The sequence below is a fragment of the Hibiscus syriacus genome, unplaced genomic scaffold (assembly GCF_006381635.1).
Source record: "Hibiscus syriacus cultivar Baekdansim isolate YM2019G1 unplaced genomic scaffold, ASM638163v2 tig00013738_pilon, whole genome shotgun sequence".
NCBI lineage: Eukaryota > Viridiplantae > Streptophyta > Magnoliopsida > Malvales > Malvaceae > Hibiscus > Hibiscus syriacus.
In genome coordinates, this window is record NW_024062308.1 from 158,005 (window position 1) to 176,534 (window position 18,530).

Sequence of the window (18,530 nt, forward strand, 5' to 3'; positions counted from 1 at the left end):
ACATTGATGTAAATATGTTTCTATATTTTCAAAGAAATAAAAAATTAAAAAATTAATAAAAAAATATATATTAAGTTATTTGTATACAAATTTTATTTTATATATATATATATATATATATATATATATATATATATATATATATAAATATATATATATATTATATTTAAAATATAATATATTAAATAAAATATAATAAATTAGAAATATAATTATACATTTAATTTATTAACAGGTAACTGTTTATCAAAATTCGTAACTGTAATATTAATCGCTAACATAATTTTTAACAGTTTGGTTAACCGAAATCGTTTAGTAATAACGATTCAGTTAATTAACATGTTAAATATAACAATTACGGTTAATGGTTTCAGGTTTTTTTAACACCCCTAAATAACACCATCTCTAACCCCCAACACCTCTATTTTTGCTTTATTTATTTTTCTGCATCTCTCTAGCACATTTGACATCTCATCAACTTTCTTTTGTTTACAATCTACTTGATTTTTTATATAACCTCAATCTATTTTTTTTACAGTCGAGATTAGACCACAACATTAGTTTTTCTGCTACTCCCACCCCCAATATGTGGTTCCCCTTCAATCTCAGCTCTTGATTTTCATTTCTCTTAGACCAACTCTAGCGCATCGCTGGAGTGGCTGTAATCTCCACTTTGGAGATGAATTTCAACTCCAGCCCATCGCCAGCTGGATTGTGGCGATAGCTATAGTTGCACGCTACAACTGGAGTTACACTGTAGCTGTATTATATTTTTTTGGGGTTTGAAGATCTGAGTATCTTTATTTTGAGGAAGAAAGAGCTGGTTTTGAGGAAAAAAGAGAGAAAAATGTTGTTTTGAGGAAGTCCAAAGGAAAAGGAAAAGAATGTGGTTGTTACTTTGCAAATTTTTCTGAGGCTAGAAGAGGAAAAACAGAGAAGAAAGAATTTTAAAGCAGACGTGGTAAACGCATATGTTTATTTTTTGGGTAAAGTTCAAAACCAATCACTGAATTATTCTACAATAATATTTTGATCAGTTAACTTTTAAAATTTATAAAATAAATATTAAACTTGTAATTACATGGAACAAAAAATAGTTTTTTCGCACCCTGCATTTTTATTTGATTTTACAAGAGTTGCTTGAATTCTGTTTCTCAGTCTTTATAGAAAAGTTAGTGTTTTTTCGCATTATTATTATGAATTGTAATTTTTTTATTTATTTATATTTTGCGCAATGTTATTTATGAATGTTTTATTTATACTTTTTATCTTAATGTTTATTAGAAATGTATATGTTTTATTTTATATTTACAAAATTAATATTATAATAATTAAATATTGTGAATAAAGTAAAGTTGGTGATAATATAGAGATAGTGCTGGAAATGAATTGTTATTTCATCTTTAGATTAGAGATAATGCAAGAAATAAATTATTGTTTCATCTTTAGAGTAGAGATAGAGATATTGTAGAGTATAGATGAGAGCAAGAGGTCTTAGTTTCCAGATATGGGTAAGCTTCATTCTTCTCTCATTCTTCGTTTTGTTTTCAATGCTAGAAGGAATCACGGCATTTTCCACTCTTCTTTTTTTAACCCCTTCTCTGCCCACATCTATGCTTTAAATAAGAAATCCATCTTTGTAAGTGGAAATTGGAAAAAAGTATGATAATCATCTCTCGCCACTCCCCATTAATCTTCAAAAAATAAAATCCAGAAAAAATCATACCAAGTGAAGCTAGTTAATGAAGTCACCGATGTCGTTTCACTTTTACGGGAGGAGTAGTAATTATAGTCGTTCATTTGATTTGCCGGAGGTCTATGATGGCATTGATGAGTACGGCGTTGGTGGAGTAATGTTGTCGATTTTCCTCAGCGATTTATAGAGGAATATGAGGTCTCGAGGAGGGGGGGGGAAAATTCACTTGTTTCTTCTTATTAGAGGGAATTTTGATGTGTATTTGAAGTCTTGATTAGATTTCGATGTAGATCAATGGATTTGGATTGTTTGGTTGGATAAATTGTTTCCTTCATAATTTTAGTTTTAGGTTTAGATCCTTGAACAACAGTTTCTTGGTGATGTGCAGGAGAGAGATGAAGAAAAATAGAGAAAGCAAAAATGGAGGTGTTGGGGTTAGAGATGGTGATGATACGGTAGTGGGGGGGGGGAATTTTATTTTATTTTATTTAATAATTTTTTATTTATTTATATAAAAAATAAATATTAAAAGGTGATGTGACGTGTTTTAATTGGTAAGTGATATTTTTTAACGGTGTTAACTATTTGAAGTAAACAGTATAATCATTTATAATTAAAAGGGAAAAAATGTTCCAAAAAATATTTTATGGGGGTAGTTCGATAAAAATGGTTTAGTTCAGTGGGCAATGAGATTTTTAAGTCTTGTTTTTATGACATAGTTTACTAAGTTGGAGCCAAGAAGATTTGTTTTGTATGCGTTGGGGTCATCAGATTGGGCTCACCTTCAGTTTTATCAATTACAAATTCAACATCGTTTGTAGGTAGGCCTTGATGGAAGATTAAAATCCATAATTATAGATACATATTTATAATGTATATTGTTATCATAAAATATGACATAAATTAAGTGATCGATTGTGTTATATAAGTCATAAGGTTTTAGAAGTATCATGGAAATAAAATTGTAGATACTACTAAAGTTGTATTTATAATTTGATGAGGGACAACATTATAAATATAGACAATAAATTATTCTTAAATCAACTATATAAAGGGGTTATGGCCCTCAAGAAATACTCTTATATAGTTTAAACTTAAGGGAACTCTTTTTTCTTGGAATATCACAGCCAAAGAAATATTCAATGATTTCAATCTATCAATTAATTCAGGTACGCTTCTACATCTAGTATTTATTTTATTCTTAAAGATTTGACATGATTAGATTTTGATTAATTTCATATTTATTATGATTTAGTTCTAACAAGTGGTATCATCACATGTCATGTTCAATCATTGGGAATCGAATTTTTCTTTTATTCTTTTTTTTATTTGGTTTGTTTCTAAAGTTTGAAGGATTAAATATTTTAAGGTATATCTTTTTTAGGGTTTATAACTTTTATAATTAAAAGAAAATTTAGTATAATTCTAATAAAATATGATATTTATAAAGTTTTATATTTTGGATTGCCATTATCAATAGATTAAAACCTTTGTTTATGCTTGATTGATGAGCAACAATTTTTTTAACTGTTTGGTGCTTAATTGCATTAATTTTAATGCATAATTCAATTATTTTGAATTCTTTGTATGTTTTCATTTTGAAACTGTTTCAGTTTTAGATTCTTTTAATTTCGTATGATTTATTTTCATTATTATGGAAATATTATGTTTAAAGAAAAACTATAAAGTTTTCAACAATTTTGTTTAGTATGGAAATCTAAAATTTGGTTAAATATATTCTTTGTATATTTTATGATTTTTGTCGTAATTTAGTATATGGATTTGAATTATTCATGCTACAACAGTTACAGTTTTTAGTTACAATCAGTATATATATTGATTATTTTCATGAATTTCAAAACCACAAATTAATTTATTATGTTCTGTACTATTATGAATTTAATTTATGGTCTTTGCTTCTTATGGTTATATTCAGTTTCCTCCAATAATATTTAGATGATATGTAATATATTACATCTTTTTGCTTTCATCACCATTTATGTGGGGATTTAAAATTTTCAATTATGGACACTGTGTAATACCCCAAAAATTTGATTATTGATTAAAATGTAATTTTTTAAAAGATTAGTGCCAAAGTAAAAACGTAGAAAAGTTCAAGAACCCAAAAGGTAATTTTCCCAAAAAATATTCTATAAATAAATAGTTAATCTTTAAGAATAGATTATCTATGGAATTCAGATTTCGATTGGAATTTGTGTAAAGAGCTATTAAGCGATAGAGTTCGGTGAACTGTTTGGATAATAAGATAGAATCAAAATTTTACAAAATTTTGAAGGATGATAGCATGAGGTTAGTAATATTTATATTTTTAATCAGTAGAATCTAACATGGAACAGTGGAATTAAGTGGATTTTCCATGTTAAAATTGAATAGTTGAAATCAAGTGGCTAAACTGAAATTTTGGAAAAGTACAAGGGCCAAGATAAAAATTAATCAAATAAGTGTTGATATTTATATGATGATGTAAGAATGGTGATGAAAGCATGATAAAGTGGTAACTATCAAGATTCATTAAAGGTAGAAATGACTTTTTGACTAAAATGAATTTTAAATTCATTTTAATTAGAATTTAACAAGTGTACATGAGATATTTCTCATGAATTGACTACAAAAAATGGTCTTCTCCCTTTAAATTGTCGTGGGGTTCATGGAGAAAAGAACAAGGTATGTTTTCTTCTTTTTCTTCATTTTAGTCCTTTTTCCTTTGATTTTTAGATTAAGTTATAAGACAGAAAAATGATCCATTTCAAATTCTCATTCATTTGATGATAATATTTCATTGTTTCCATGATTGCATCATTGGTTTTATTGTTAAAGTGGAGGATAAAAAAGTTGGATTTTGATAATTTAAGGATAGACTTTTATGTTCATGATGTTATGAAGTTTTTAAGTTTGAATAATTATTAAAATCACTTAAAATGGATTATATCATATTCGACCATTAGGAGCATTTCATGGCAATTAGTTGTTTAATTATAAGATGATATGAAATTGATTTTAATTGAATGTAAATGTTGTTTGAAAGATGATTTCATGTTTGAATCAAATTGGAAATTTTTGAAATCATCTTCTATAACATTCGACCATAGGGAGAAAAATTAGGAAAAATTATACAAAAATTTCCTAAGGGTTAGAATGGATTAAAGAATAATTCTACATGCTTTGAAATAAGTTTTGGACCATTTTGGAACATTGTAAAGTTATAGGTACCTTTTTATAAACTTTGAGCAATTTAAGGAGTAAGATGTAAATGATTAAAAGTTGGTATACCATGCTGGAAATTAGTATTATAATGCTCAATTAGTTAAATTTGGAAGATTTTATAAGTTAGGGATTAAATTGCAAAGTTTGGAAAAACGTTGAGAACCGAATGGTAATTAAAAAAAGAAAAGAAAAAAATTCGTGTATTAAATTATAAAATAATGCTAGAATTGTTAAATATGGTAGTTGAATTAAATTTTATTGAAAGGCTAATTGGAAATATTTCAAAAACTTGCATGCTAGGAAACATAAAAGTCTTCGGCCAAAAGGGAAAGAAATAAAAAAAATTAAAAATTATACAAAGTTTAGAAATGACGTATGAGTGATTCTACAGGTTTAAAATATAATTTGGACCCATTTAGAAAATTGTGAGAGTATAGGTACTTAATATTATAAATTGAAAAATATCAATATTAATGTGAAATTGTTTAATAATTGATGTATTATGTTGAGATTGAATGTTGGAGTGTTAAATTTGATATTTGGGTGATAAATTAGGTCAAATTGGAAACTTGTGAAATTATAATGACTTATTTGAAATATATGAAAATATAGGGAATGGAGTGCAATTACTCAATAGATGATGAACTATGCTAGAATTTAAAAGTTAGAATGTTGAATTTGATTTTAGAATGTGAAATTGGATTGATTTGGAAATTTGGTAAAGTTTGGGGGCTAAATAATAAATTATGAAAAAGGTAGGGACTCAATTGAAATTTTTATCAGCGATGTGTTGTGTTTTAATTAAATGCTAGAAATTATAATTGAAACTTGAATAGAAGTTAAATTTGTAAAATTGTTAAGATTAAGGACTAAATTACAAATTGTATAAGTTGTGGGTCTAAAATAAAAATTGGTATAAGTTAATGAGTAGAAATTAAATATGTTGTTGGAATGTTTGAATTTAGGATTAAATGGAAGAAAGGGACAATATTGAATAAGATAGAAAAGTTGAGATAAAATTTTAAAAGAAATTATTTATGGTTAAATTATGGGTAAAATTAAAAATTGGGTACAAGATGAAGTGCGAAGTTTAAGTGAAGTATAACAAAAATTGAATTATAATAATAAATGACTATAAAAGGAACTTGAAAAGTAAGTTTGAAATTAATTAAGTCATTAAGGACTTATTTGTACTATATTAGAAGTTAAAGGATTAATGTGTAAGGGTTAAAAGTTAGTGTACTATGCTAAAAATTATAGTTGAATAATGAAAGGTCGAATTTGGATTAATATGGAGAGTTGTATAAGATAAAAGTTTAATTTGTAAATTTTGGAAAAACTAAGATAAAAATAATAATTATGTAAGGATAATATATTAGATTGGAAATAATATGAAAACAGTTGAATAGGATGTGTGACTTGGATTTAATATTAAGGAATTATTTATGAATACTTTCAAACTATTAGGTTATATTTAAAGGAAAAGTGTATTGGTAGCTAAACGTGAAATATGGAAAAGTTGAATGAATTGTCGTAGGAAATAATTAGTTAAATATACTAGTATAGGATTGAACCAATATAAAAACATGATAATTTATATATGAATATTTTTGTACCTAAGAAAAAGATATAAGATTTAAGTATAAGCCCAATGTATAGGACTCGAGGGATAGTGATTATATGATACATGTTTATATGGCACATATGGTGTGATTGTAATACCCCAAACTTTGGTTAGTGGCCAAAATGTAAAATTTGAAAGCTTAGTGGCTAAAATATAAAGATTGAAAAAGTTTAGGGATCAAAATGGTAATTTTCCAAAAGTCCAAGAACCAAAAGTGTAATTTTCAAAATTTATGTATTTTGTCCTATAAATGAATAATTTACACCCAAGAATGACGTTCGGGTAGAAATCAAATTCTTGATCCGAAATTGTGTTAAAAGTTGTAAAGTGTTAAAATCCGATAAAAATTTGGTAAATCGGATAGAATAGAAATTCCTAAAAAAAATTAAGATTATTAAATTAAGCTTAAAAATATTATTTCCACATATTAAAATGATGGAAAATAACATGGGCCATTGGATTTGAGAATTTATCTCCATGTTCATTTTGGACTGTTGGATGAAAAATGGCAATATTGAAATTTTGGAAAGATTACATGGTCAAAGTTGTAAAGGGCAAGAATTTTGGTTCATCTTTGACTTTATTAAGATGATAAGTGTTATGTGGTTTGGTATAGATGTAAATATAAGAATTCATTAATAACAAAATTGTCATTTCTCAATTAAATGAATTTTAAATTCATTTAAGCTTAAATACATGATAAATTAACATGAAATTAAGGAGAAATTTCATGAAAGTTGGGTATTTTTCAGCCCCTTAGCCGTGAGCTTCTTGGAACAAGGTGAGAAATTTTATTTTGCATTTTCATGCAATTTCCTTTGGATTTTGGATCAAGCTGTGAAATATAAAATTGTTCTATTCGAAAAACGCTATCATTTGGTACCATTATTGCATTCTAATCTTGCTTTTGTTCAAAGATCCCTTATAGGATTTATGTTTATTTTAGGGTTGTAAGAAATGACGATATATTTTGATGTTATTGAGGTTGTAGAATCATTTACAAGCTTGATGATGATTAAAAACATTTATACAAGACTATTCATGCTCATGTTGATTTTGACCTAACCCTAAATTTGGGGAAACATTATGATTTGATGAAATTAAGTTAGGGGTTTGACTATAGATGTCTTGAAATGATGAATCGAGGTTGATTTCATGCTCGAATCAAGTGAAAACTTAAAACCCTAACCCCTAAAGTGTTCAACCCTAAGGAATAAATTAGAGAAAAATTTGTGAAAAATTTCCGTAAGCATGGAAATGATATTTGGGAGGTTCTATAAGCTTTAGAAAATTATTTGGGCCAATTTGTAATTTCATGAAAGTTAGGAGACCTATTTGAAAATTATGAAAAAGTATGGGTTAATGTGTAATTGTTAAATAGTTGGTGTACTATGCTGGAAATTTATGTTAGAATGTTGAAATTGATGTTAGAATGTGAAATTGGGTCATATTGGGAAGGTGAGAAAAGTTGAGGATAAAATCATAATTATGGAAAAGTTGGGAACTTAAATGAAAGTGTTATGTGAAGTTTGGATAAATTGGATAAAAAGGAGTTGGAATGGTCAGCTTAAAGTGATAAAGTCAATATTTATGTTGTGACATGGAAATTGTATCGAATGAGCATCGTAATGTTTTTAGGAAATTATTTTCCATTGTGGGCCTATGTTAGTAAGATTCTAACATGTGGTTTGAAATGTACATGTTTTATAATGATGTTCATTTATATTATGATTGAATTCAAGATCAAGGAAAATTAGAGTTAAGGATGAATGTGAATTTCTAAGGAAGGCTTGCAAGCTAAGGACGCCTGGTGAATGCATATTTAATTCGTATTTATGCTATCGTACAAACATTGGCTTGCGATGAGCCAGTGACAGAGTTAAAATGGTAAGAAGTGATTCCTAAATTTTATGTGATTTGTGGTTCAAACATGTATGTTTATTTTGTGATCTAATAGAATTAGTGAATAAGTTGAAAATGCAAGTTGGTAAAACATGCCTAGAAATATTTTCTAAACAATAAGTTAAGAAAATCACCATAAATTCTAAAGAAAACATCAGAGGATGAATTTTTTACCTTTGGATTCATATACTAGTCTAGGTTTTTTAGAAAAAACAAAAACAAATTTCAAAGAGTATACAAAAATATATAAATTTTTAATCAGGATAGTTCAAAAAACAGGGTTGCAGATTCTGCTCAAAACAATATTTGTAAGTCAACTTTGAAAATTCACTATAAATTGTACAAATTGAACTAGAAAAAGTGCCTTATATGGTTCAATTCTTATTTGATTCTAGTTTTCAGTGCTATAAACGGAATAATTTTTGAGTGATTAAATTAATACATAACAATATTTCTTTAAAGGTACTGCCAATTGCCAGAATGAGAAAGTGTAGAAGCGAATTTAAAGAGAGGATCAAGCTTAAAGCTTAGTGAGGCTTATATTTTGACTCATATAAATAGTGTTAAAGTGAGTGTATTTAATATGTACTTATATGATATGAGGACGACTTGCAATGAGTCAACCTCAAGTGTTTTTGCTAAGCATGTTTTTAACGCATTCTGAAGCATTTTCATAAAGTTTATGAAAATGATTTTATTGAAGGATTTCAGGGTATGAACTGCCCTAAAATAATTGGATGTATTTTACTCTATTTGACATCTATTGGTGTTTCAGAATAAATGTTTAATCTGCATTTTGGGATATAACGACCTATTGTATGTACATTGAGAGTCATAGGTGCATTTCGACATACTTTGAGTATGATGATTATCGATCGATTTTGTTTAATGCATTATTACATTTTTGTACCAGTACTTTGTGTACTTGGAGTAGTCCTTTGTGCACTGTGGCACTATGTGTGCAATGATGGTGTTAATAATGAGCAATTGTTAATACCTTGAATAAGGTGGTTGTTGATCGATTTTGTTTAATGCATTTATTGCATTTTTGTATTATTACCTTTGCGTGCTTTCGACACTATGTGTGCATTGATGGTGTTCATAATGAGTTTGTGAATTACCATTTCGATTAATTAGTATAGTGTTGCTGTTACTACGGTACCTATACTTTCGTTTAGCACTTATGTGCAATTTATGTACCTTGCATTCTCATCTGTCATACATTCGGTTGTGAATGGATATTTTTTAATATACCGATTGATAAGTATGTTATGCATATGAAATAATGTTTCGCATGTTATGTGACAAAAATTTGGTTTATCAAGTCAGTTTTATGCGTTTATATATATATATATATTATACGATTTGATTCGTATTTTGATCTTTTATGGCTTACTTACTCTTCTTATGCCTCAGTAAGTGTATACATAGTGTGTGATGATTTTCACACGTAGATAAAAAGAGCGAGTGGAGCAAGGAGTTGAGTTTGGCATCAATCATTGAAGATTACTTACCAGTATTAGTAATGACATACTATTGTTGTTTTAAATTTCTAGTTGGCATGTATATGTGTAAAAAGAGTTCGTATTGTTTTTGACACATGTTATAGTAGAAGTATATTTATTTATTAAACTGTTTTATTTAAAGAAACCAAATTTTACTGGTTTTCAAGTACAGAAACGTTTTAAAAGACATCTGCCATCTACGACTCGTGTACGGGGACATATACGGGAAATGAGTGTTACATTTATTGGTATCAAAGCTACAGGTTTAGCCTATTCTCGGTTTAAAATGAGTGTATTTTATTTGAAAAGTGTATACATGTCACTAGGATGTCATTATTACTGATATGATGATTATATTATTCGATTGATGCCACTCCTTACTCACAAAAGTGAATAAGTATAGTGTAAGTATTAAATGTTTGAAACAGAGGGTTCGATAATAAGCGAATAGTGGTTGTAATGTTGTTAATTATGACCCTCCTGTTCAGACTAATTTGAGTAATGCACTAGCACAATAAGAAGTCCTGGCGTAGGATTAAAGAAACCCTCATTCATACGTATATACAATATTGGCTAAAGAAAAAGGACATTCAGTTAGAACTGATCCTAAGTGATACATGTGTGACTAACCCTTTAGGTCAGAGTGCAAGGGTGATTCATATTTGTAGACAACAGCTGCCTGTTAAAGATTCAAAGTGTTAAGCTTTATGGACTTGATAAAATTACCTTTTGAAGGTAAATTTTAGTATGGATTAGTGGCCTCCTACCATGTTACAATGAATTATTACTTAAAGCGATTAATTTTAAAGAACTTGAAAAGTATCGAGATCATTTTGGTAGGAAAAAGAGTAAATCTGTTTATTAATGTGATTTTAGTAGTAACTGCTATGAAGTTATTACTACAAGGTTGTTAAGACTTCTTGGTAAAGAATGTGGATACTCAAGCTTTCAAGGTTAAGTTGGAAGATATTCCAACTGTTCAATAATATCCATAGGGGTTACAGGGAGAGTTAATTGGATTATCTCCATATTAATATGTAGAATTTAAAATAAAGGTACTATCAAGTATAATGTTATTCTATAACCCTGTATGGAATGGCTCTGATTGAGCTTAGATAATTAAAGGCATAATTACTTGAATTGTTAAGATCGGGGACTTTCTAGACTAAGGGTGCCATATGGAAGCACCAGTGCTAGTGGTGAAAAACAAAGATGGATTTATGCAATAATATATGGATTATCATCAATTAAATAATGTAGAAGGGAGGAATAAGTATCATCTTCCAAGGATTGATGATATGGATCTATGCAATAATATATGGATTATCATCAATTAAATAATGTAGTAGGGAGGAATAAGTATTATCTTCCAAGGATTGATGGTATTTTGATCAGTCAAAAGGATACATTGCTTTTATAAAGGTTGATCTTTGATTTTAATGTTATCAGTTAAATATGAATGAAGAAGATCTTCCTAAGAAGTTTTTAGGACTTAGTATAATGCTACGAGCTTGTAGTAAAGCCACTTGGTTTTGATAAACTGAGTATTTCAGTTATACTTGGACTAATTGTGATAGTGTTCATCAATGATGTTCGAATCTATTGAGAGACTAAGGAAGAACATGATGCATATCTTCGCATAGTTCTTTCAACTCTTAGAGAGAAAAATTGTATGTTATGTTAACAGAGTGTGAGTCTGGCTATCTAAGATTGTATTTTTTTAAAAGGTAGTTTGGTAGAGGGTATAAAGATGAATCCTAAGAAAGCAGACTATGGTGGAGTGTGAAACTACCAAGTGGGTCCAAGGTTTAACGTTCTTGGGATTTGCTAATTACCATATAAGGTTTGTAAATAATTTTTGGATGTTTGTCTCCCCTCTGGCCAAGTTATTGAGAAAATACGTGTGATTCATTTGGATTGATTAGTGATAAAAGAATAAGAGAATTCCAAGACGTTTAAAAAAAATACCGTCAGAAGCCCTATTGTTAGTGTGATCCAATCTGGAAAAGATATGTTTATGCTCCATATCAACTAAGAATAATTAAAGGAATTATTTGATTCATGATCTCGAGTTAGCAAAAATTGTGTTTACTTCATAAGTATAGCGCCATTAACTATATAGTAAGTGATGTCATATCTATGCCGATCTTAAAAGCAAAAGGTATGATTTTAACTCAAAGAAGTGAAAATAAAGGAAATGGAATAATTCCTTGATGTGCTTATCGACTACAATCAAGAAAGGCTCATGTGGTGGCTGATACGATAAAGCCGAAAGACATTTCTATTATGAGAATTTGAATATGTGATTATCTTTAATGAAAGATGGTGCTCTGATTGTAGAATTAAAGTTAAAGATTAAGTGGCTAGATCAAATAAAGGATCTTCAAAGAAAAGATGAAAATTGTTGTTCTTTTCAGAGATAGAACAAGTGGAAAAAGTTAAAATCAAAGCCCTGAAGTTAAGTTTGTTGTATTATATTATCAAAGTAAAAGTCGATATTAGTGACAAACATAAAAAGAATTATCATCGAGTTTGTCCTAAATGTCTGACAAAGCAATAAGTTAAAGTAGGGCATCAAGTGTCTTCTAGATTGTTGTAACAAATTTCCATTTCTTAGTGGAAATGTGAACGAGTTTCAATGGAACATACTCTGTAATAGGTAAAGATTATTTAAGATAATCTTAAGACAGCTTCCGATCCACAAAAGTCTTACACAAACTTGAAAAGAAAAGAGATTGAATATCATGAAGGTGATAAAGTATTTCTTAAAGTATCACCTAAGAAGAAAGTATCGCAGCTCGGACACAAAGGAAACTTGAGTTCGAGTTTTATTGGACCTTATGAGATTCTAAAAATATTCAGGCCAGTGGCTTATCAGTTAGCATTGCCTCTAAAATGGACAAGATTCAAAATGTTTTTCATGCATCAATGCTTAGGAAGTATCGATCAGATCCTTCGCATGTTGTTAACCTGAAGGAATTAGAGATTCTGCCAGATTTGACTTATGAAGAAGAACCAATATATATTTTGACTCGAAGAGTCAAAGAAATTCGGAACAAGACGATTTCTTTTGTCAAAAATCTTTGGCATAATCATAAAGTGGAGGAAGTTAACTAAGAAAAAGAAGATGACATAAAAAGCAGTATTCGCATATGTTTACTCCAGGTACGTACAAAATTCGAGGATGAATTTTTATTAAAGGGGAAGAATTATAATACCCCAAATTTTGGTTGGTGATAAAAATGTAAATTTTGAAAGTTTGGTGGCTAAAGTATAAAGATTAGAAAATTTTAGGGACCAAAAAAGTAATTTTCCAAAAGTTTAAAGAACAAAAGTATAATTTTCAAAAGTTATGTATTTTGGCCTGTAATTTTTGACATGTTAAAATGATGGAAAATAATATGTCCATTGAATTTGAGAATTTATCTCCTTGTTCATTTTGGACCGTTTGATGAAAAATGGGAATATTGAAATTTTGGAAAGATTGCATGGGCAAAGTTGTAAAGGGCAAGAATTTTGGTTCATCTTTGACTTTATTAAGATGATAAGTGTTATATGGCTTGGTATGGATGTAATTAATAATCCATTAATCGCAAAATTGTCATTTCTCAATTAAATGAATTTTAAATTAACATGATAAATTAACATGCAATTAAGGAGAAATTTCATGAAAGTTGGGTATTTTTCAGCCCCTTAGCCATGAGCTTCATGGAATAAGGTGAGAAATTTTATTTTGCATATTCATGCAATTTCCTTTGGATTTTGGATCAAGCTATGAAATAGAAAATTATTATATTCTAAAAACGCTATCTTTTGGTACCATTATTGCATGCTAATCTTGCTTGTGTTCAAAAATTCAAAATTCTAGTGTTTATGTTCATGTTAGGGTTTTAGGAAATGATAATAGATTTTGATGTTATTAAGGTTGTAGAATCATTTGCAAGTTTGATTTCATGAAATTAAGTTATGGGTTTGACTTTAGATGTCTTGAAATGTTGAATCGAGGTTGATTTCATGCTCGAGTCAAGTGAAAACCTTGAAAACTAACCCCTAAAGTGTTCAACCCTAAGAAAGAAATTAGGGAAAATCTTGAAAATTTTCCCTAAACTTATAAATGATATTTGTAAGGTTCTACAAGCTTTAGAAAATTATTTGGGCCAATTTGTAATTTCATAAAAGATACGGGACCGATTTGAAAATTATGAAACTTGATCGTTTTAATGTGTAATTATTAAATTGTTGTTGTACTATGCTGGAAATTTATGTTAGAGTGTTGAAATTGATGTTAGAATGTGAAATTGGGTCATTTTGGGAAGTTGAGAAAAGTTGAGAATAAAATCATAAATATGGAAACGTTGGGAACTTAAATGAAAGTGTTATGTGTAGTTTGGATAAATTGGATAAAAAGATGTTGGAATGGTCAGCTTAAAGTGATAAAACCAACATTTATGTTGTGACATGGAAATTGTATCGAATGAGCATCGAAATGTTTTTAGGAATTTATTTTCCATTGTGGGCCTATGTTAGTGAGATTTTAACATGTTGTTTGAAATGTCCAAGTTTATAATGAAGTTCATTTAGATTATGATTGAAGTCAAGATCAAGAAAAATTAGAGTTAAGGATGAATGTGAATTTCTAAGGAAGGTTTGCAAGCTAAGGACGTCAGGTGAGTGCATATTTAATTTGTATTTATGCTATCATACAAACATTGGCTTGCGATGATCTAGTGATGGAGTTATAATGGTAAGAATTAATTCCTAAATGTTATGTGATTTTTTTGTTCAAACATGTAAGTTCATTTGGAGATATAATTGAATTAGTGAATAAGCTGAAAATACAAGTTGGTGAAACCTGCCTAGAAATTTTATTCTGAACAATATGTTTAGAAAATCACCATAAATTATAAAGAAATTATTATAGGATGCATCTTATACCTTTGGATTCTTATACTAGTCTAGTTTTGTTTAGAACAAACGAAAACTGATTTTGAGGAGTATACAAAAAAAATATGAATTTTTAATTGAGGGTAGGTCAGAAAATAGGGCAGCAAATTTTGCTCTAAACAACTTTTGTAAGTCAACTTTGAAAATTCATTATAAATCTTACAAATTGAACTAGAAGAAGATCCTTATATGGTTAGATTCTTATTCGAGTCTACTTTCTAGTGGTATAAACCGAATACTTTTTTAGTGAGTATATTAATACATAATAATATTTATTTAAAGGTAGTGCAAACTGTCAAAATACGAAATTATGATGAACTTCTTAATAGATGCGAATTTAAAGAAGAGGATCAAGCTTAAAGCATAGTGAGGCTTATATTTTTACTTGTATAAATAGTTTTAAAGTGAGTGTATTTACTATGTAATTATATAATATGAGGACGACTTGCAATGAGTCAACCTCGAGTGTTTTTACAAACCATGTTTTTAACGCATTCTGAAGCATTTTTATAAAGTTTATGAAAATGAATTTATTGAAGGATTTTAGGGTATGAACTACCCTAAAACAATTGGATGTATTTTACTTTATTGAACATCTATTGGTGTTTCAGAATAAATGTTTAATCTGTGTTTTGGGATATAACAGCCTATTGTTTGTACATTGAGAGTCATAGGTGCATTTTGACATACTTTGAGTGTGATGGTTATCGATCGATTTTGTTTAATGCATTATTGCATTTTTGTACCAGTACATTGTGTACTTGAAGTAGTCCTTTGTGTAAAATGGTACTATGTGTGAAATGATGATGTTCGTAATGAGCATTTGTTAATACCTTGAATAAGGTGGTTGTTGATCGATTTTGTTAAATGCATTTGTTTCATTTTCGTAATAGTATCTTTGCGTAATTTTGACACTAGTGTGCATTGATGGTATTCATAATGAGTTTGTGAGTTACCATTTCGATATATTAGTATAGTGTTGGTGTTACTACGGTACCTATACTTTCGTTTAGCACTTATGTGCAATTTATGTACCTTGATTTCTCATCTGTCATACATTGGGTTGTGAATGGATATTTTTTAATAGACCGATTGATAAGTATGTTATGCATATGAAATAATGTTTTGTAGGTTATGTGATGAAAATTTGGCTTATCAAGTCAGTTTTATGTGTTTATATATATTTTATACGATTTGATTTGTATTTTGATCTTTTATGGCTTACTTATGCTTTAAAAATGTTTTACTTACTCTTCTTATGCCTCACTAAGTGTATACTTAGCGTGTGATGGTTTTCACGCGTAGATAAAAGGAGCGAGTGGAGTAAGGAGCAGAACTTGGCATCAATCATCGAAGATTACTTATCGGTATAAGTAATGACATACTACTGTTGTTTTAAATTTCTAGTTGGCATGTATACATGTGAAAAGAGTTTGTATTGTTTTAATATGGGTTTTGACATATTTTATAATAGAAGTATGTTTATTTATTAAACCGTTTTATTTAAAGAAACCAAATTGTATTGGTTTTCAAGTACAAAAACGTTTTAAAAGACATGTGACATCTACTACTCCTGTACGGGAACGTATACGAAAAATGGGTGTTATAGTAATTCTACGAGTCACTTTTGAGTGCAATTACATGAGGCACTTTCGAGTGCATATAGCACCTACACTCGACGAGATTCGCGTACATGATATTCTTAGTTAAAATACATTGGGCTATAACATGAGCTAAAAAGAAATAGTATAGTAAAAGTAGAAATACAGTAAAAGTAACAATACAGTAAATGAAAAGGTACAATAAAAGAATCAGTATAGTAAAAGAAATAATACAGTAAGAGAAATAATATAATAAAAGAAATAAGTACAATAAAGGAACAATACAAAAAACAGGAACATTATGAAAAGACAAGACAATATTAGTTTAATTATTAAGGTCGATAGTAAAGCTTTACATAAAGTTTGAATTAACACCTAATGGTTTATAGATGAAAAGTTGAATTATAAGTTACTTATATATGAAATAATTAAGATAAATCTTATTTAATTGATTAAATGATTTTATACTATGTTTTTATACGATGTTTTATAGTAAAATATATACTATTTATTATGTATGAATTAAATATGTTGAATACGAAAGTATATATTGTGATTTACAGTGGTTTCTTTAGAAATGTTTAAATGAAACAAGGAAGATCTAATAAATATAATATGAGATGAGGATGGTAAAAGTGATGACTGTATAGTACATTATCAAGAGGAACCTGACAACTGTCATAATAAGATAAATTTTATATGAATTGATATTTCTCATAGTTATATAGCAGTTGCTTAATCTAAACTGTGGTTAAATTGAGGGCAAAGCCTATATACTTAACCTAAGAAAATTTATATGCATAGTATGAAACTATTATAATAGTTGTTGTTAGAGGGAGGTCATGTGGTGATAGACAACATCTATAAAGGTTATGAAATAATTAAAACTATAAAAGATATAGACGCTATATATATATATATATATATAGGTAAAAGATGTTATGAGAGTTGAGCCAAAATGTAAATTAATATGAGAAAGATGTAATAAAAAGGTAAAAACATGATAAGTTGTCAAATGATTAGGTATAAACGTAGTAATAAAGTATGTTATAAATACTAATCAATTGATTTTTAAATTTGGCAGTTTTTAATTGTGATCTAAAATAATATTGAATTGTCTAATCGCTACAAGAACCGGATATTAATTGAAAATTAAATATATTAATTTTATTCTAGGTAATTAAATAGTTTAATAATAAATTTTAAATTTTAAATAGAAACAAAACTTTACCAGTTCTAAAATAGCGAATACTTTATAGAAACAGTGTGACATTTTTAACTCATATACTGGTACGTATATGGGTTAAGGGTGCTACACACTGGAGGAATAAATAATTGGATGACGAATGAGGAAAAATAGACACTCAAAATTAAGGTAAATCATGTTTTGGTTTAGTAAGATAATTTCTGATTAAATAAATTCTTAAGAATAGTTAAATATTAATTTTTTTTTAAATTTCTAGTAACATCATTTAGACAACCTTATTTAATTCGGAAACCATGATGTGATTAGAAATTTCAATATTGATTTTTGACTATTATAGATTATAGAATATATATATCGCATTGATATTGTAACACCCATGACCTGTACCCAACCCAGATACGAATCCGATGTGTCACATTTGACTTTTCAAAACATACGAAATTCACAAATAGTAACAAATTAAATTTTGTTGTCCCAATCAAAATAAAGAAAATATAAACCATTCTATTAAGATAATCATTTCACATAAATCTTAATAATTTACATAGATATCCAAATCTAAGAGTTTACAAAATCGATCAGAGCATTTCAAATTAAAGTATACTACATGCCAATAGTTTACAAATTTAACCCAAAAACCTACGTTTAATTTTTCCTGATCTGATCTTCTGGTGATATGCTATCCTCCACAACTCAGTCTTCTGCTTTTTTCAAACCTATGCGTGAGAAAATCACACGCTAAGTCAATGACTTAGTGAGGCAATACTAACAACACTAACTTAATAAACAAAATCTTATTTGTTTTATTCAAAATGATTCACAAAGA